Source organism: Excalfactoria chinensis, chromosome 12 (genome assembly GCF_039878825.1).
Source record: "Excalfactoria chinensis isolate bCotChi1 chromosome 12, bCotChi1.hap2, whole genome shotgun sequence".
Taxonomy (NCBI): domain Eukaryota; kingdom Metazoa; phylum Chordata; class Aves; order Galliformes; family Phasianidae; genus Excalfactoria; species Excalfactoria chinensis.
The window spans coordinates 15,004,080-15,024,255 of NC_092836.1; the positions used below are offsets into that span (position 1 = coordinate 15,004,080).

Below are 20,176 nucleotides of genomic sequence, written 5' to 3' on the forward strand. Positions count from 1 at the left end.
TGGTGATCTGAAAGAAGTGTCCTTAGGCAATCACAGATGCATAATACTGTCTCTTAATTTATTTGGGAAAATAGCCTGAAAATTGGGATAGTTATATTTTCTTGCCAATCAAGCACTCTCAGCTGCTTACGGATGATAGATGAGCAATGTTATTTATCAGCAGGATTCCAGACTCCTGAAGTTATTTTGGCTGGATCCATTCCACGGCTGCCATACACTAGTATATGTTCTATTCCATTCTCCTTTTCAAAGATTTCACTTAATCCTCCTCAAGATCGATGCATTCCACTTCACTTATCAGCACTGTCTAGACAATCTTTCAAGCAGATTTCTAGGTAAAATGTGCAACAGATCTTAGAAAAGCATGTATTTGCTCACTGGATCAACCTATGGAAATACTGGTCATGCACAATAACTCACAGTTCTCTTACCAAGAGCAACTCATTATAACATAGAATGTAACAGCTTTTAAATGCTCAAAAGCAATATATGGTCATTTTCCTATTTTACAGTAATATGAAAAGAGATAAGATGGTCACAATCATCCAAAAAAATCACAGAGTCATGGAACAAATGAGGTTGAAAGGGGTCTTCGGTGGCCATGAGGTCCAACCTCCCTGCGCGTGCAAGATCACCCAGAGCTGCTTGCCAAGGCCACCAGGAACTGATCAACCTGGAACTGGTTCCAGCATTCAAAAGGTACATTTGCTAAAGCTTGAGGATCAGATGTTTGATTGGCTAGAAATGTTTCAGAGTGTGACCTCTGTGTATACAGAGGTCAGTCAGCAGGTAAAGGAGTAGCACAAGTTTTCAAAGGTCACTAACTATGAACTCCAGAGAATCGAGTTTATAAAACACCTGCGTTTTTCCACTCACAATGAGAGCACAATTTGCAGTACCCAAAAGAGTTGGCTAACCGATTTCCATTTATTTGAAGGAACACTAAATAGTAATTGGGTATCCAGAACTTTGCACATAAAATATAATGCCTGACATCTGTGGGGTATTTTTTACCTTGGCTGGGCATCTGCCTCACAAACCCAACACAATCTCCAAGGATTCCTCTCCTCACATGTTGAGTTTGATCACAAGGAGGGCAGGGTAGGAGTAACCCGAAGTCTGAATGAGGTTTGCATAGAACAGACATGGAAGAATCCTGTGTGATAAAACTAGCACATCCCAGCTCTGGGTACAGGTTTAAAATGCAAAATAGAAAGACTTGGCTTTTGTTTCAACTGTTAGAATCATCACTTCTGCTTGAGAGCAGACTGAAGCCAGGATGGCACCATTTCAGATTACTTTATTATGTTTATGCACAGATGAGAGAAATTCAGGGTGCTAGTGGTAATTCCATGCATCACAAACTACAGAACATGTCTACACTAAACGATTCAGTCCAGCACCAAGACAGTTAAATTGGCTCTGAAAAAGCTAACTCGCTGCTGGATGCAGCCCATTCAAGTAAGCTCATCAGCTAACCCACTGTAGCATGTCTAGTACCCAAGCTCATCTGCTGAGTTAGCTTTATTTGCTCAACTACATTGGCACTGGTAATTTCAATGTCATTTGCTGTATGCAGCTTCTGTTGCCCTCAGTTAGTCTTTGCCAGTTTGTCATCACGGTGTTACAGTTTAGCATACTTCAGCAACACAAGTGGCACGCTGCTGAGAAAGAATACAGTGCACTACATTAATGTACTCATCCAAAAGAAAATGAAATATCCTAACCTGTGCTCTTCAAGTAAAGGGAGACCATATGACCTTTGCTCAGCAAGATCTGGCACTGCTCCTTATGGCATTATTGTGCTGACTTCAAACACCTTCTTCGTGTTCACCATCCCCCAATTTTTGCATTTCCATTTTCACTACCTCCAGTCCTACAGAGAAATGATAAGGATTACAGAGACTGCTGAAGTAGTGAGGCAGAAATAGGGAAGGAAAATAAGGGTTTTCTCTGGCAAAAGGGCTGCAAAGGTGATCAAACAGCTGGAGTGCCTCTCTTGTGAAGAAAAACTCTCCAACATAAGCCTTTTTATGATTCTATGAAAATCAAAGCTGAGAACACCTATTCCAGCCCCAGAAGCTATCGTGCTTTTATTATTTAAAATCTTTTAAGTCCATTGTGTACTCTCTCCTAAGTCACATACTTGACATTTCTCTGAATTACTTTTTCCCCCAAAATACTGTGCCTTTCCAAGCTGCCTTGAGAAGATGTGCGTTTGAGATGGTGAGAGACAAAAAAAAATGAAGAATATTTTTCTTCTCCCTTCTGCCCATAATGTCAAATAGGAATGACACATGATACACACTACTTGTTGTAATGTATAGTTTTGGCTTTGTTTTTTCTCTCTACTACATAAGCCTGAAAAATACACTAAAGATTTTCTTCCACTTCAGCTGATGGTTCTTGTCCCATAGCCCACTGTCTCCAAACTTTTTCCAGTCTCATCCACTGTAGTTAGTCTAACCCACTTGATTGAAAAGATTTACCAAGGCCCAAAAGTAGGAACCCTTTGTTAGTACCTGATAAAGAGCAGACAGCCATGACAAAGAAACTTGGTTCCCCTATTGAATTTGAACACTAAACCAGCAATGCTGAAAAGCTAAGTAAGTATTCTGCTAAGAATGGCTTTGTATTTATCCAACAATTGCATTAACTCCGTGTCATAAAATTGGATGTACTACTGTAATTATACACATACAAAACACTACTTAAAAGTCTGAAATGAATGTGTTCCTTTTTATTCTTCATTGCCTCACCTTTTCAGATTATTTCCTTCTAAAAGCAACATCAAGTATTATGTTCAGACTAAGAAGTGAGGAAGAACACAAAATGCCTCTAAAACCCAGATATCCTAAATATCCCTCATAAAATAGCACTTTCTGATCCCACCAAGCTGAGAGCAACTTAATTCCTGCAATTGCAATTCCAGCCACTGCAAGTCATTCACAGTTCTCCCATGAAAGCATTAAAAGTTAAGACTTAATTAGCATCCCTGATTAAATAGCAATTCATATAGCCATTGTATCTTCCATCTAGGGAGCGCAGCTCTCAGAAGAAGCAACAAAAGGGGGATTGAAACAAAACAAAAACACATCCTCTCCCCAAAATACCCCAAAAATTACATCTGCTGTCCTTTGGGAATCCTGAAGTGATAGAGAAAAAGCAAGTAAGGGCAATACTATGAGGTCAAGCATATACTAAGTTTGGAGAGGACAACCATGGCAGCAGAGTTCACTTCATGTTGCAATAGGAAAGAGCTTGTGTTTTGTGGTGCAGGAAATCCTTCAACTTCTGAATTTCCAGTTCCTGCATATTCTCATTCTGGTATTGGTTCTGTTCAAAAAGCTTCCAGTTTGCCTCTCCTTCTGTCTGGATCTGGGACAATCTCCAGATGAAGAGGAGCAGTGTCAGAGCACACACAGCAGATAGCAAATGAAAAACAACAACCCATCTCCAGACTACTCACAGACTGGCTGCATTCTCTCTGACTGGAAGGACCACCTCAGCCCTTTGTGAAGCCTGAGAAAACGCTCGCTTTCAGCTGCCATGTCAAGAGGAAACATTATACAGGAAGCAGTGAAAGACACCACCACCAAAAGAGGACTGCAGAAAGGGAAAAACTGTCCTTTAGGTGTTCATGTTCAGTAACAATGAAAGAAGAATGAGATTTTAAAAGCATTGGAAGCACACATGCCAGGGTTACCAGGATGGTTCTTCTACTGTAGTACAGAGCAGAAATTATCAAATCCTGCAGACAAATGACCTTTGGCTTTCAATGATACGTCACAGGATCAAGAGAAGATTTATGAAGGGGTTCCAGGCTACTGTCCTAGCAACCCTAGGGAATCACATTATCATTTTGGAAGCATCTCAGAGAGCAGAGAACTACACTGTATCATTATGTCTTCACTCATCCACAACAGAAACCTTAGATAAGTGAAATAAGCCTGTGATGAGGATAAGCACACTATCATATGATAAGATTCCTGGAACTTATCTTGACAGCCAGAACAATGACAGACAGGATATATGAAAAGAACGAGTCTCTGTATTTACTGTCTGAAATCACATTTGGATGGTGTTTATTTCTTGTGCGCTCTCCAGGGTTTTCCAAGTTCTGTTCCTCTGGCCTTCAGGCAAGCAGAGGTCTACGAAACGTATCAAAATCTGAATGAATATTAAGATTTGAGCATTTCTTACCTTCTGGTAAAAGAAACAAACAAATAAACCTTATTCTTCAGTACACTTTTTGGAAAAAATCTGTCCATTGCAACACAGCCCAACAGTCCATCCATTACACATTACACTCAGTCCTCTGCTGCTTCTAGCATTTCTTGTTCCTGCCTCTTAACTTTTTCAAGCCTTTTTTCTTTATAGAGATCTTAGATACATCCCTCTAAACGGACTTAAAAATAAAATCAAGACTCAAAGTATTTCGTGCTTCATGATGCTCAAAAGCTTCTTTGTCTGTTATTTCTTCTAGCTTAGGCAACATCACAGGTTCTATCCAAGAAAGTGAATAACCGAGACTTTTGCAAGAAAACCTTAACAGTCCCAAACAACACAAAGCTATAAAATATGGAGTACCATTGGGCACGCAAATTAATTTACAGATGAGTCCAAAGCAGTTTCACTTATTTGCAGTGTAATACATGGCTGCTCAGATGAAGAAATAAACTTGGAACAACAGGCTGTACTAATTACCTGTATCCTCCTGTAACCAACGCTTGTCCTTTTCAGACTATTTATCTAAACTGCTTGGCAGCTCAGCTGTCTCTCTCCCTTCTCCTGAGGAATACTATCACATGACATATGGTACGCAGAAACAATTTATATGCCAGGCAAATTATTTCTGCAGCATTATTCCCCATAAAGTGCTCATAGCTGCACATTATGCATCCCATTGAAAAGGTAAGCGTCAGAATTTGTGACTGTTATAGGAGTCTTCCTTGACACTTTTAGAGAAATATATCCAGAATCATGGCAAAGTTTCAGCTTTGGTAATTGCATTCTGTACATCTGTAGTTCTTTTCTAACAGCTGACGAATTCTACCTTATATGTGATTGATGCCATCAAAGAAAATAAAGTTAAAAATCATCTGACACGCATGAGAACTGTTATAAAAATACCACTAAGTAACATAAACAGCTTTCTATCCTTGGGACTCCAGGTCCACTAACTTCAAACAACTTGATACGAAGTACAGCGTGCTAACAAAGGAAAACAATACCTGCATCATTACGAGGTGCTGCCTTCATTGTATGCCAATAGTACTGATCAGTTGCTCAAGCCTGCAGGGTGAGCACTTGTCATAGTGTCAGGTATTGAAAGGCTGGCAATTCGCTGCAAATCTGAGCGCTGGGTGTACAATAGTCATATCAAGTTTTTCTTATTTTCAGATAACAATTTTCTAGGCCGTTTATAGTTGGAAGTGTCACCATTCAAACATGAAACAACACTGCTCTAAGAGCATCGCTTCTACTTCGATTAAAGATAGATGGTAGTGATGGCAAATAAAACACTATTTTTACATCACATCATAAAACACGTAAGATTTACTTTAAACCACTGACATTCAATCACATATTGGAAGTTAAGCTAACACTGAAGAAGTTTAGCATAACTGAATTGGGGTCTTTCAAGACAAGGTTGCTCTGGCCAGTAGGACTGAGGCTCAGGAGGTGAGGTCATCCCTGCTCTGTGTCCCTTAACACAAGCTCTAGACATCAATGTTTCTCAGCCTAATTTCCTTTTCGTTCTTGTCTGTTTGAACAAAGCAAGCAAAAGTTATGTATTTAAGCTGCTAAAAAGCCAAGCGTGGTCCTTTTGGGGAATGCAGAGTTAACCTGGGAAGGATAAACATTCAAAAATACACATAACTGTCCCAAAACCAATACCGACCTATATAATATAATAGGTTTTGTTTACTGAGGCATGAATTTAAGTTCTGATTTAAGTGAATAGGCGCAGAGCCAAAGCTATCAATGGAATTATATCTGCTTATGCTGCTGGGAAGTTCTGCTCTTTGCACAGCAATCAGTGAGTTGTAAAATGAGGACTTAATGTTACTTGCTTGGACTCATTTCAAAAGCAATTGCTGCACCTGTTCGTACCAAAGCACACACACAACAATTTCCCTTATTTTTCCCAGTAACCAGCACAATGAAATCTGGATTTAAATAATAAAGCTTTGATTTACATTCCTTATCATTTTTTTATTCTTTAATAATCACTTGCTTTCCAAAAGGCATCATTTTCCTGAAGTGAAATGCAAAAAATAAAAGATCTGTTTCTGCTTCTTAGACAGTAGCTGATTCCTTGCATCTTCTCTCCAGAAAAACAGAAACCTTTCTGGGTTGGACAGCACTGAATGTGAGCAACACATCCAAACTCCTCTGAAGCATTATGTTCCAGGAGATACCCAGGAAGCAAGGTCTCCCAAAGAATAATGCATAGTAGTTATGCTCAAACAGTCCCAAATGGGTACATAATTAAAATAAGAGTGGCAGAACAAACCAGATTTCCTCGCAGGCAAATGTTAGTTCTTATCTGCATAGCACAGATACAGTCTCCTTTCCTTCTTCAATTCAGCTCTAAACTAATCAAACTAATCTAAGTCAGTTGTAATGGACGTGATCCACATACACTTTCAAACCGTGCAAACTGAAGGCTTAGTTCTATTAAGCAGTGACTACTCTCAGCACTCACTGATGCTGAGATCACATCACATAACTGTGGAGAAAAAGAACAGTTTGAGAAAGTACCACAAAGTTCTTACAGTAAGGACAGAAATATTTATCTCTGCACAGTTAAAAAAAAATTGCTTGCAATGACAAAATTGGAAGAAGCAGAGAAAGTGAACAACCCATGTAACACACATAGAACTCCTTCATTTGTTCAAAGCTTTCTAAAAGTCACTTATATGCAGATATAACCAGTACTCCCAGTGCACATGCACAGACCAGATTGCCTCCACGAGTCCTTCCCAATCTAAATTTTATTTGATTGTGTACCATGAGGTCCCACGTTCCCTGCCACGTCTTTGAAGGTGACACACTGCTTGGAGATAATACAGGAAGAGGGAGGAAACACGAGAGTCAAGGATGGCAGCTTCTCTTGCTTGATCCTTCAGGTGTCCTTGCAGTGTTGCTAAGTAATTTTAACAGGTTTAGATTTACTCAAGGAAGATGTACCTTGCACTATCAAAAGCCTACTCTGCCCTTAAAATCTTTAATATATAAGAAAGGAACAATTACAGTATTGCCATATATTGTTTTAAAAATAAATCTCCCATTCATGACTTTCATGAAGGCAATACGAAAGATGTACATGCCATTAAGAGAGTAAGCAAAAGAGCACCACTGGATTATATTAAACAATGGCTGATTTTTTTTAAATAAAGAAACCAAAAAAAGATAAGCACAGATCTCAGTGGGATTATGGTGTCTATCTTCCTTCTAAAGAAAAATAGTACCATGAATGATTTTCATCTCCTTTGGTTCTGACAGACTAGATTTAATTATGTTTTGGTCTAATGGCTGGCACAGACTAGGAAAAGAAAGATGCAGAGCAGAGTGGGAAAGGGATTATGCCTGCCAATCATATCCACAAATAGCACTACACTTTTTAAGATCTACTGGACCAAATCTTGCAGCCCTCTATTAGCAATTCCCCTTAACTGAGAATGTTCCACACAAGACAGCATTCCATACCTCACATAATTCAGCTGCTGAATACAAACTACCATTTCTAACTCTTGCAGTGATTTTTATTATGCATAACACACTCCAGTGCATACAACAGCTCTTTTTAGGGCTTATCACTGACAGATGACAAATTGTCAACTTTAAGCTACCCTTGAAGATTCCCTGTAAAGATGCCAATCTAAGATTCCACAAGCAAAGGCATGTTCGTGTTCTATTACATGTCAGCAGCTATAAACAACTGCCTGAAGGATGTTCCCCACCACCTCCTCCTGTAAACAAAGCAAGCTCTTTATTTCTGTAGTAGTAGATCTTTCACAAAAACTGTGAACGCTGACTGTTAGACAGCAGTGATAACTCAGGCTCCTGCTAAATAAAGTTCCCTAGAAATAAACCGTGATGTTGTAGACATTTGTTTGCAAGACAGTTCAGACATCCTCAAACACAAATCATTCAGAATATTCCTGTTACGTATTTTTCAGATTCTTCTGCATGTCCAACCACTGATAGAGTTTCACCTCTGATTTTAAAGAAGCTGCCATCATCATTCAAATGAATCGCAGAGCCTTGCTCTAAACTGAATGCAAGTTCTTTTATTTTGCCATTTGAGAAGTGACAAAGATTTGTGGCAGCAACAGTGGTACAATGTAACAGGGACTGAGTTCGTCTTACAAAAAAATAATTAAAACAGGGGAAGCAGCATTCTTTCATAATAGCCACCTTCCCCTAGACAGAGCAATGCTCCTGGTGAAATATGGAACATCCCCCTAGAAAGCCATGGCAGCACAGCTGTTGACTGAGTCAGTATTTTGTGCTCCCCATAACCATGTCTGAATGCACAGAACTCTGACAGTAACTATTCTCAAGTGTACTGAGGTCAGCAGAGTTATAGCTGGGTCCCTGGGCTTTTCCATTAACAACAGTACCAGTCCACAGCTACCCACTGGAGAAGCACTCATTCCTACTGGCTACGAGTAAACCCTCCATCCTGGAGGCAGAAACATCATGAAGAAACACTGCTGGACAACTGACATCTTGTTCAACCAAACACTTCAGAAATACAAACACTTCTCACAAATCCTGCAAATGCCTTCCTGCTTTCCTCTCAATTATTCACTGTAGTTAATGTAGCAAATCAGCAGGTAGACTCACATAACGCTTTGCATAGAAATCAACTCAGCATAACAAGTGATAACATAAGTACAGCAGAATGCATGGTACCCACATAAATCTTATAGTGCCATCCCTGTTGAAGTGCATGAAGGCAACACTGATGAAAAAATACCCGTAGACAGCAATATATTTTGCTCTCATACACAAGATAGGCTGAGACACGAGAGTGTAATGATCTATTGTGTTCTGCAGTACCAAGCAACAACTCCATTTCGTTCTGATATTTGTCTTATGTGTGGTGGGTTGTTATTTTTCTTTTTTTAATTATCCTTTTGTTGTTTGTTTTAATGGCTGCAGCATTCGTCAACTCAGATTTTATTTCTTTTTTATTTTTTTTTCCTGGTTTATGCTTCTAATCCAGAAGCAAGCAAAAAAACAGCAACAAATGTGACATGCTGCACTTTGGGGCAGCTACCTGCTGCTACTCAAAGCTCTCCAGTTTCAAGCTCTTTTCTCAAAGCTAACCTCTTCAAGGAGAGCAGCATCAAACTCCTCACCTGCTGGGAAAGGCTTGATCTGTTACAGCAGACTGCCTTTTTACTATACTGTCAAAGAGTGGGTGACCGAGTGGAACAAAACAGTAGATGAAAGATGAAAAGTGCCCAGTTATATTCCTTGGCTGTTCTTTAAAGCCAAAAGGTCCAAAAAAGGGCAATCGCTCTTGCAGCGGCAAGCAGCAACCATTCCAGCATCAATCTGCATTGTTTCCTCCTGTGCAACCCAAAGGCTCCACAAGCAGCAAGGCAAGCATGGAGTTGGGCCTTGATAGTTTCCATCAGTTTTTCCAAAGAGGACAGCAGAGGGTAGGTAATGTTACACTCATTGGGGCCATTCCTTTGCAGTGTCATTAATTATATGTCTTTCTACCCAGAAGGGAAGTACAACAGATACATCATGCACACCTCTGTCACCCATGGGAATAAAACTGCCCATAAATCTCCTGCACACTTTTTTTTTTGCCATACTGTGTTTTTCAGTGCTACCCACTACCGGTGCAATTTCTGTTTGCATGGAGTGAGTGAGCAGCTAATCTTAACTGCAATATGGCAATGTGATTAATCCCCATCATACGCTGTGTCAAAAATAAGCTGCAATAGCTTTTCAGGGATCCTTAATACAATATGCTTCAGGGCAACATCTTTATTACCTATAAAGAAGGAATATTATTCCCCCCACCTCACCTCTGATATAATGGAAACCACAGTACATCCATAAATGGATTTGTAGCCACAGTACACGTGGCTTTTCACTAGCACATGAGTATTCACATTCTTAGCTGCCATATTTTAGACATCTCACTTTTCTTTAACCACTTGAAGCAAAGCACCATATAAGCAGCTCTGCCCTCGCAATGCATTTCTGTTGCATTTCTTTTTCCCCTGAAGCTTCAAAAATAGCAGTAAAGGCAAACATAATGGTCTCATGAAATGAAACCAATCATACAGGATTCACTCAGACAGCATTTGTCCCTCAGAAAGAAAAAAGCTTTTGTGCTACCCAAAAGACAAGGCAGCAAGTCCTTCTATAAAGGACAAAAGAACAAATGAATGGGGTTGCCTTTCTAATAATGCCAGTGCTGGCACAGATGTGATCTGCAAACAGTTGTGTTACAGAAGGGGGGGGGAGAAAAAAAAGACACTAAAATTGTTGTTGTCTTCCTGGAGTTTTTCAAAGGCCCACCAAGGCCACCCCCAAACCTGCAGTTACCCACTAACAAACCGTTCTGGCTAAGATTTATAAGCTCTTAAATATTAAAAAAGTAGTCATTAAGCAATTTTCATTTAACACTCCCACCTCCCTCAACATGCTTATCTTCATCAACTACCTATTTATTCTTATCCAACCCGCTTCACCACAAAGACTGACAGAATAAAAATGAGCTTCATCACTGTATTTCAAATTTGGAAAAAGTATAGAGCTGTAATAAACAAACACAGTTCCATTCCCTTTTGTAAGAGAAACTACATCAAGACAAACCACAATGTTTCTTGGCCTAATATGCTTTTTGACGCTGCCCTTGAACAATTCTTTTTTATTTATATCAAATCGGATTCCCATTGAGACTACACTGGCAGTATGTCATCAGTCTGTAAATCTGTCAGGTCCCTCGGAGGCCCTTGGCAACTGCTCTTGTAAATGTAGCACCTCCTTGGAAACTCTTCTTGTGTAAAATGAAAATCATCCTCAGAGGAAACTGATACACTTGGAGTAGCTGAATGCAAATGTGGGAAAATTATCTTCCTTAAGCAGCCCCCTGAGCGTAACTGCAAAGCAGAATCAATCTTCTTTTACATCCAGGCATGAAGATGAAATTCTGTCACATGTGTCTATGCCTGATCAGGTATTACTGCTTCCTCTTGAAGGCTTAATGGCTGGTAGCAACCCTCAAAGAGGGAGTTCTGGATGATAAACCCAAGACAGTCTCCATTTGCTTGTATGTGCATAAAGAACAGAACCCTGCCCCTGCTCCTTAGAGGCCCAGACACTGGGGATCAAACTACAGACCAAACTACCTCAATCCTCCTAAGGCACGGGCTTGGCTCGCTTTCCCATTCTTATTCTTTTCTTCAGAACTATTTATTCTTATTCCCTTCTAAATTACTCATGCTGATTATTGGGGCATTCACATATTCAATCCACCAACCAGCTTGCGTGCCAGAGATTTCTGTGTGTTTAGGTGGGATAGGGAAGGGCAGCTGCATTTCTAAACAGACCTGCACCCTTAGAATCCAAGGGCATTAATTTGGTGTAGTTCAAACAAGTCACCTAATATGTTAATGTAATGTTAACATCAACTTAATATACTCAGCAATCAAGATGGCTGCAGTGGGTCCCATCTCTCATGTTTGTAGTGCAGCCTCTCAAACAATGTTTTTACTCAGAAAGGAAAGAAAAAATATACTGAAAAGATATCACACTATAACCTCAGCTCTTGCCTTCATTAAAAGCAACACAGCCTTGAAACTGGGAATTTGTGTAACCAATGCAATAGACTTACAGACACCAACACCATAAGACTGCAAAGAAGAGGAAGGGTATTCACCAGTATTCTTGATGGGCTGCTTCAAAAGCAGCAGTAAGGCAAGGGAGATGATCTTGTCCCTCTGCACTGAGATCTCATACAGAGTAATGCATCAAGATGTGGAGTCCTCAGTACAGGAGAGATGTGGACCTGCTAAAGCACATCCAGAGGAGGGCCACAAAAGTGATTTAAGTGAAGGCAAATACAAACTACCAAAACGCAGGACAGTCTCAGCGTACTGGCAGGCTTCCTGGCCCTGTAGACAGCAATGCAGGTGACAAGGTGTACGCAGCTGCCTGGGGCCTTCTGGTGGCACTCCTAACTCAGGACACTCACCCTGAGTGCCTCATTTCCATGACTTGGTTAACTCCAGTTTAACACCACAGTTTGGACATCAACTTCATGACGAAAAGCCGTCCAAGTACTAAGTATCTGTGACCCTCTTTCCTCACATGGAAGAGTCAACTTTATATTTCAAATTAGCAAAACCTCTCTGGATTTAGTCTAGCTGCTAAGCTTCCCTCACTCGCTGGGTGGAACACAGTGCAAAGCAAAAAATGAAAAAGGAATCCAAGAAATCTTGCAATCAATATGCAGCACAGATCTCTGCACCACAGCAGTTACATTATCTTGTGTGGCACATGCACTGTTCCCATGGCGACCAGCATCCTTCATCCTGCTCCATTATTATGGCTATTTGAAGCTTTCAGAATCTCTGGTGTCCAAGCCATGGCTCAAAGCTACTTTGTGCTAATAAGCCTGAAGAATAGATACAAGAAGAAAAGCAGAAAATACAGCAAAGCCTGTTTTGCTAATCTATAAGCAACATGGAAAGCAAGAAGTGGCATGGGAAATACAATTCAATCAGCTAAGGGGAAGCAACTCTTATATAACCGTATTCATTAAGTGAGGCAAACACAGTGCCAGTTCACTATAGCCTTTTAATTCCAAAAAAAAAAGTCAGCTCAGTAACTCTGCTGATGAAGAATGGCTTTGTAGTAGGTCATCTTACTGTACATGTATTGCAATATTAATTACTTTGCTACCATATATGTGTAGTTAAAATGGTTGCATTTGTAACTACCTGCAGAAAAGTTTAAGAAAATAATTTGACTTCCAATTTTTATGACGTCCAAAAATTAAAGTTCTAAGGAACTATCATCAAAATTTACAGTCTTCCCGTTACAGTCTGTATTTAGTTGATATAAACCCATCCCTGGATACTTTAAGGAAGCTTTTTCAGTCAATAGCAGCACTCCTTCCACCTTTCATTTTTTAAAAGCAGTTGTTACTGGAGTGTGGGGGAATGTATGTAGGCATTTCCACATCAAAGCACTACAGCAACTTCATTATGCTCCGCACAGCTTAATACAAAGTTCCCATTGGTCACCAACCAGGGAATTTCAGGCAGAAGTAAATAACCTAATTTATTAAAGCGACCCTTGACGAATCTTCCATAAGTTGCCAGCAAGAGGTTTTATCCCCCCTGAAATACACATAGGTCCATGCAAACAGAAATGCTTTGAAACTGGAGGGTTTCAGGGCTCTTAAGAAGAAACATTAAAGGCACATCATAAGCATTCTTATGATTGACAGAAACCATCAGGCTACAGAACACAATTTACACAGCTAGATTTGACTTAATTATGCTCACAGCACTCTCAGAAAGGAAGATTTAAGTGTCTTGAACACAACCTGCCCTTAACTAGACCAGCCACCTTTAGTGCCAGGTCTGGGACAACTGGTGCTTTTGAAGGCACACAAGGTCAGAAGCAAGACCAGACTCCAGAATGGCCATCTCAATGAGATGAATGATGCCTGCTGATACTGCTCCAACAACCCCTATCTATTCAGGAAACATCCAAGCTTTGAGATCAGCAAAGCCCAGTTTCACGGAGCCTCTTTCAGCAGAAGGAATAGCAGGTCTCGAGAAGCTCACTGCTGCTAGAAACTCCCCCTGCCCTTGCTGCCATACTCCAGCTTCCAAGCAAACACTGCATCCCAAGCAGAGAAGCACAGGAGAAGCCCAGCAGGTCCTGTTCTTCTGGGCTCAGGAAGAACTGATGTCTTAGCTGCTCCTAAGAAATGTAGTCAAATAATAATTAAAGCATCTGTGTCACTGTCTATCCCTTCCTGCCACATGTAGCATTTACAGAAGGCAACAAAGATGCAGCATGTACAAAAAAAATCACCACTATCAAGGCTCATCATCAGCGCAATAATAGGGATTTTGCTAGTGTGGCTTATGAACTCATCTCCTTAGGCTTTCATTAGCCTTTAAAAACAACGGAAGAGGAAAGAAGAATACTAAACAGTGCCCCCTTGTTGTAACCACAACTGGAGGCCATGTTTATTCCTGTGATATTTGTTTTTAAAACAGCTGCCTCATTTCATCTCAGTTTCACTGAGAAAATAGTCATGCAGTGAGGAAACAGTTGTCGTAGCCTGAAATTAAGAGATGTGTTAAAAAGCAATATCACATAGACAGAGAATAATATTTTCTCTCCAAGCAGCGTATCAATTGTCAGACCGAATCTTCGCTACACTGTGGCCAGGCAAAAAATAGCCCTGACCAACCAACCCCTCCCACACACATACACCAACTCCACAGGAAGCCACTGGCGCAAGAATCAAGCACATCCCTCTGAGCTACAACCCCTTGGAACCCCCAAATGAAGCAATTCCAGGCTTCAGCCCGATGAAGGGGTGCTGACAGGTGCCCTTGATCTTCAAGGGCAAATTGCAATTTACATTTTAGAAGAACGGTAACTGCACAGACTGTGCAAACTTTGCTGCTCCTCTCCAACAACTGCACTGACACGATAAATATGCTGAGAGAACTTCCCTGAGATACACCTACTTGTTATTTATCTTCAGAGGGAGGAACAAACAGTAATTTCTGGCACAAGCAAAATTCAAGATCAGGCAGACAATTTACTGAAGATTTTTTTAGCTTGTATGGAAAGAAACACACTGATCAGTAACCAAAAAGGTACAATGAAAATTTCGAGATGTATTTATTGACTTGGTTTTCCCTTCCTGTTTTATTTTGATCTTGTTGCACAGTTCTGCAAAGTTACAGAATAAACCTCAACATGTGCAGGCACTGCTTGGAAAGCAAATGAATACAGCTGCCCTCAGAAATGCTGATTTTACACTCTGAGCTTTCATTATAGGAGGGCTTGTGTTGGAAGGGACCTCAAAGATCCCCAGTTCCAATTCCCCTGCTCAGGGCAGGGATAATTATTTTAATGTCTAATTAGCGATGTTATAATACAGAAAAATGTTTCACGCAATGATGATTATAGGACAGCACTTCAGACTAAAATCATCATTAATTTTGCTAACAATACATCACAACTCTTTAAATATAGAAATATGAAGATATAAATTATGATCCTCCAACTTAAAAAAACAAATCATTCTTAAGTAACACCTATTTTTGGACAATGTGTTTTCAGAACAATTAATATCTAGATATGCTTAATTTAAAGCCGTCCATATCTAACATATAGTGCTAGCCACCACAACACAAGGCTGATACCTGCTTTTTATTTTATTGCCTTTAGATCTTTACAGGCAACAGCAGCCCATTGGAATTCCTACAGTGTAAGACAAATACAGGACTTCTGAGACACCAAAGCGATTACTCAAAGCAGTGCAGCAATTACAGCTTAAGTCAAAGGACTTGCACCTGTTATGCCCTGTGTATTCCCCATAGCATCTTTCGTAATGAAAAGCACTAATTAACTCAATACAATGCAGAATTACTGTTGAGAAAGTCGCATTTTCTGAATGTTTAAGTCCGATCAGAGAAGCGAAGTGGAAATACCAGAATTTAAATGCAAATGGTTTGCATTTGTTCTTGGAGTAAATCCAAAGCATGACCACCCATGCCAGCATTGTTTCAGCTTCAACACTGCAACTGACAGCAGCATTTAGTACTAGCTTTGCAGATTGTATCAGCTCTGTTGTGGATGTGGTCATCATCTGCACCCACAAGCTTATGTGTTGGTCAAACCTTGGACAATTAAAATAACCTCAAAATACATCCAAGGGAAAAGCCTAAGGGTTTCTTCCTGGAAACTAGCGATTTGTTTACATGTTATACTATGTGTTTTTTCTTCTTCAAATTCCTTCATAACTGAGAACATGGATACAAAGATGCTCTTTTGAAAACAGTTTTATTTCTTTTCATATCAGGGAGCAAATCCTGTTTGCATTCTTGAAACAGCACTTTCTATACAGCTGGCAGAAATCATTCACTGGTAAAGGAGATCCAGGTGTCGATGAATTTGCTCATCAGGACGCCTTTTAAATAAACAGAACAAAACACATTTCAAATATCCAACTGCTGGTTCTGCCCTTAGAGAAGGCTCACAATTAGCCTGAGGAGGTCGTGGATTTTATATGCGCATTATTGTCCTCTAAAACACAAAACAAAGAAGGCAGTAATCCACTTGGTATTTCAGCCCATTCTCACACAGAGCTTATGACAAAAGCAGACATCAGGGCTGAAATACCGGCTATCCTTACACTGACAACCAAAGGACATTCTTCTTGAAGCAGAGGAGCAAGACATTGCACTACAGTCTCTAGGAGTTCTGAAGCACATCAACTGTCGTTTCATCGAGACAGACATCAAACACTTCACCTGTGATCTGAACATAGCTTAGAATAGACAAAAGTCTGAGGACTGAATTTCCTATTGCTTTCTGTGCAATAAAAGACATCGTCGCCTCATCCACTACTTGAAGAGCCACTACAGTGACTGACCTTGTCTTTTATAACGAGATCGGTCACGACAGTGAAAGCGTTCGCTGCCTTTCTCTATTTGGCCTCATCTGTGCTGTCATCGCCTGTTCAAAGAGGTCAGGACTGCAGCATCAACCTTCCAGTATAAGCATTCAGAAAGGCTTTGAGGTGCGCAGTTTTCTGCATTTTATGTAACCAAATATGTCACCGTATTAAAAGCACAACCATGCAAATGTCACAGATGACCATCGAACGTGCAGTTGGAAGGCACAGATATGTCCTCGAGTCCAAATTCATTTTTCGTTTCCAACATTCAATGCAAGCTTGAGTTAAAAGAAATCACAGTAAGGAGAAAAATCTTAAGATAACTTGAAAAGAAATTGTCACCATGGATTCTCTTCAGAGATAATATTTTTTTCCAAATCACTTGTTCATACTTGAGTCATCCCAGCAAGCATCTAAAGCTCATGGAAATTTGTCACTGCAGATAGGACGATGAGCGCAGAATTCTTACAGATTATTTAGAAATCTCCTTTTGGCATCCGTAGCTTGGCTTGCACTTACGCATGATGAACAGAGGCAAAAAATCTCTTCCCCCAACACCTTCCTGCTTCACTTGTTCACGGTCCTCTGTTTAATTAGTACTCCCCCATACTTAGCAGTGCCATCAGTGCTGCGGTACTTCAGCAATAATAGAAGCTTCACATCAGCAATCAATACCTTCAGCAAATACATTAACCGTCAATTTGCTTGCTAAGAAATTAGTGTTTACTTCCGCAGTATGTTTATTGTGACCCACAACGTTCAGGAAACAAATGAGATTAGTGCAGCCTCTGAATATAAGCAGACTCGGTGTTTAACTTCACCCCAAACTGTATGTTCAATAAGACAGACAAGACAATTGTTTTGCCCCTTTTCCACACACATCAAACACCGAGATTCACACAGCCCTATCTAGAATATTTCAAACTCACTGGGTACGAATAAGTCAATTATCACAATACGGCTACTCATCACAAACACAACTGCCTAACACTTAGGCAGACCCAGGCTCACATGAACACACACATGATAAAGACAAACTGCAAAAACCCTGATCAACACCAAATGACATAATTCATACCTTTAACCTCTGAAGACAGAGGGAACATCAGATTCTCACACATTATACATCCTGGATTTAGAACTCCATCACAAGGAGTCTTCTATGACAGCAATGTTTATACTATAACACCTTAAAACAGCCATTTTGCTGATTTCACCTTTGTACCCTCATAAGTGAAATTTATTTTTAGCAACTGAAGGGAAATAACAGCTTATGCTTTCCCACTCCCCCCACCCCATCTAAAGCATCTATCTTCACATACATTCAGTAACTTGATTCTGAGAAGGGTTGAACCTCCACATACCCAATTGAAGTCAATTTGAACAAGCCAAGCACCTGAAATTCAAATTCCTTTAGCACTTGCACATGAACTTCATAACTCCAGGTTTTCTATTGCTGTCCTTCATTTCTAGAGTTCCACATTGAAAGCATAAGCTGCCAAGTTCCTCAGATTTTGAAATGACCAGAATCAGCCACTGTCCCTTTAATGTTCAGTTCAGTCTCCAGAGCAATGTCTTTTTACTAGAGCTCAGTGTGATTCATTGGAATCTGCCAGGCAGGTCAGGAAATCCCCTGGAGCAGAGGAAGAATATTAAAGAGATGGGACATGTATATCAAATCTCATTACTGTTCTCTTATGAGAATCAATCAAGTGAAAGGACGTGGTGATGTCATTATGACATCATTTACTTTGGGATTAGAAATCATAGCTACTTAGCAACCCAAACCGGCCAATACAGGAGGTCTAATGGAAGATGTTATCTTCTGACCCATTTAGTCCAAGATAAATATTTGTCAGTTCTTGTTTGAAGACTTTAGAGGATGGTCAATAACTTACGAATTCCATTGTTTCCAGTACAGAATATGAGATATAATACACTCTCCCTGAATTGATATTTATATTTTTAAATATACATACATACATCCAAGCACATTATTTTCCCCTAAACAGCTGGTAGGGTGCTTCCTGACAGCCATCATCTTCTGCACGAATTGAAGCCTTACAAAAGCACAAAGGAAAAGCTTGTGCTAAGCAGAGTTCGTTATTTTAAGACCCGCTACAGTCTCCACCAGAAATTCAGACCTTTTAGTCCAGGGTACCTAACACCATCACATTAGAAACCATATTTGCTTCTTGTTTCATTAAACTAAGCTAAAACCATCTCGATGAGCCCAGGAATCGCAGTGAGAAGTACAAACCAGAGAGACTCGGAGCGGAGAGAACGGAACGGGTCACGCTACTTCTGGGGCTATTTCTGGGACCTGAAAGGGGTTTGATGCCCGCAATCTATGCCTGACCTCATTTCCTTTAAAGTTCACTCGTCTCTGTTGAAAATACAGTCGAACCGAGTTCTAAAGCAACTGAGCAAAGATAATACGTGCACTGAAATTATAACTAGGTCTTCAAATCCATTTCCAACAAGCCAGAAACACAGTGCCAGACCGGCACTTCGCCTCTGCAAATCCAGGGCTGTGTAACAGACGGAGAGCATGGAAACATTAAATATCAAACGAAAGAAAATCAAACACTCCACCTCCTAGAAATAACTTTTATTAGGATAAGGTCAAGGTCTCCGGTGAAACAAGGGATCCTCATTCTGCGAGCAAAAGCGCTTTAGAGACCCCCCGCGCGCGACACAGACCTCCGCTCTGCCTTTCTGACCGCGGAGGCGGCGTGCACGCGAATACCGAACCGTAACGGTCTCGGCGCGATCGCAAAGGCACGAAGCGCCCGAACGCCGCCAGCGCAGCGGCAACAGGCGGTGGAAAGCAACGCTGCCCGCGGGATCAGCTCCGTGCCTCGCGCCCGCAGCTTCCCGCCCCGCGCTGCGCCTCGTCCGGGCGGCCGCGTCCCCCGGGGCGGCAGCAATAGCAGCAATAGCAGCAGCCCGTCCGCCTGCCCGCAGCCCCCTCCTGCTTGCAACCTGCGCGGGGCTTCGCTGCATCCCACCGCCTCGCCTCGCGTGCGGCCGCGGACCGCGCGCGAGGACGGGTGGAAGTTCGCACGCAGCGCGCACACCCTACCTGCCGCGGAGGCGGAGGAAGAAGATGAGAGTGAGCTGCTGCCGCCGCCGCTAACGCCGCCAATCGGCCCGAGCCACCGGCGCTGCCCACCCCGAGCGATAGTAATGTTCATTTAAAGCTCGGCGCCCGCCGCTCCGCCGCGCCCTCCCCGCGCAGCAGCGGGGCCGACCGCGCACCGCCCCTTCCCGCCCCCAGCCCGCCCCTGAGCGCGGCGATGTGGGGTCGGTGGCTGCGTCCCCTCACGGAGCGGGGGCGGCACCTCCGAGCAGGAGCTGCCAGGTGAGGCCGGAGGGTCGGGCGGTCCCGTCCTGAGTTAGCAAAAGTTGAAGTTAGGAACCTCAGCCTGGGGGAAACGCTTAACAAACGAACTGCCGTCTGCCCCGTGTGCC

At 41.4% G+C, this 20,176-nt stretch overlaps 1 protein-coding gene across 3 annotated transcripts in view; it reads right to left on the minus strand.

Moving 5' to 3' along the window:
- SLC6A1 (solute carrier family 6 member 1) overlaps positions 1-19,964 on the minus strand; it is a 42,280-nt gene extending 22,316 nt beyond the window's left edge. Inside the window, exon 1 of one of the 3 annotated variants that reach the window (XM_072347497.1) lies at positions 19,788-19,964. The gene's annotated coding sequence lies outside the window, so the exon portion shown is untranslated. Of the gene's footprint in view, positions 1-18,066; positions 18,413-19,787 lie in introns of those variants that run through there. The other 2 variants (XM_072347498.1, XM_072347499.1) reach the window with 2 other exon arrangements.
- Positions 19,965-20,176: the final 212 nt, after the last annotated feature.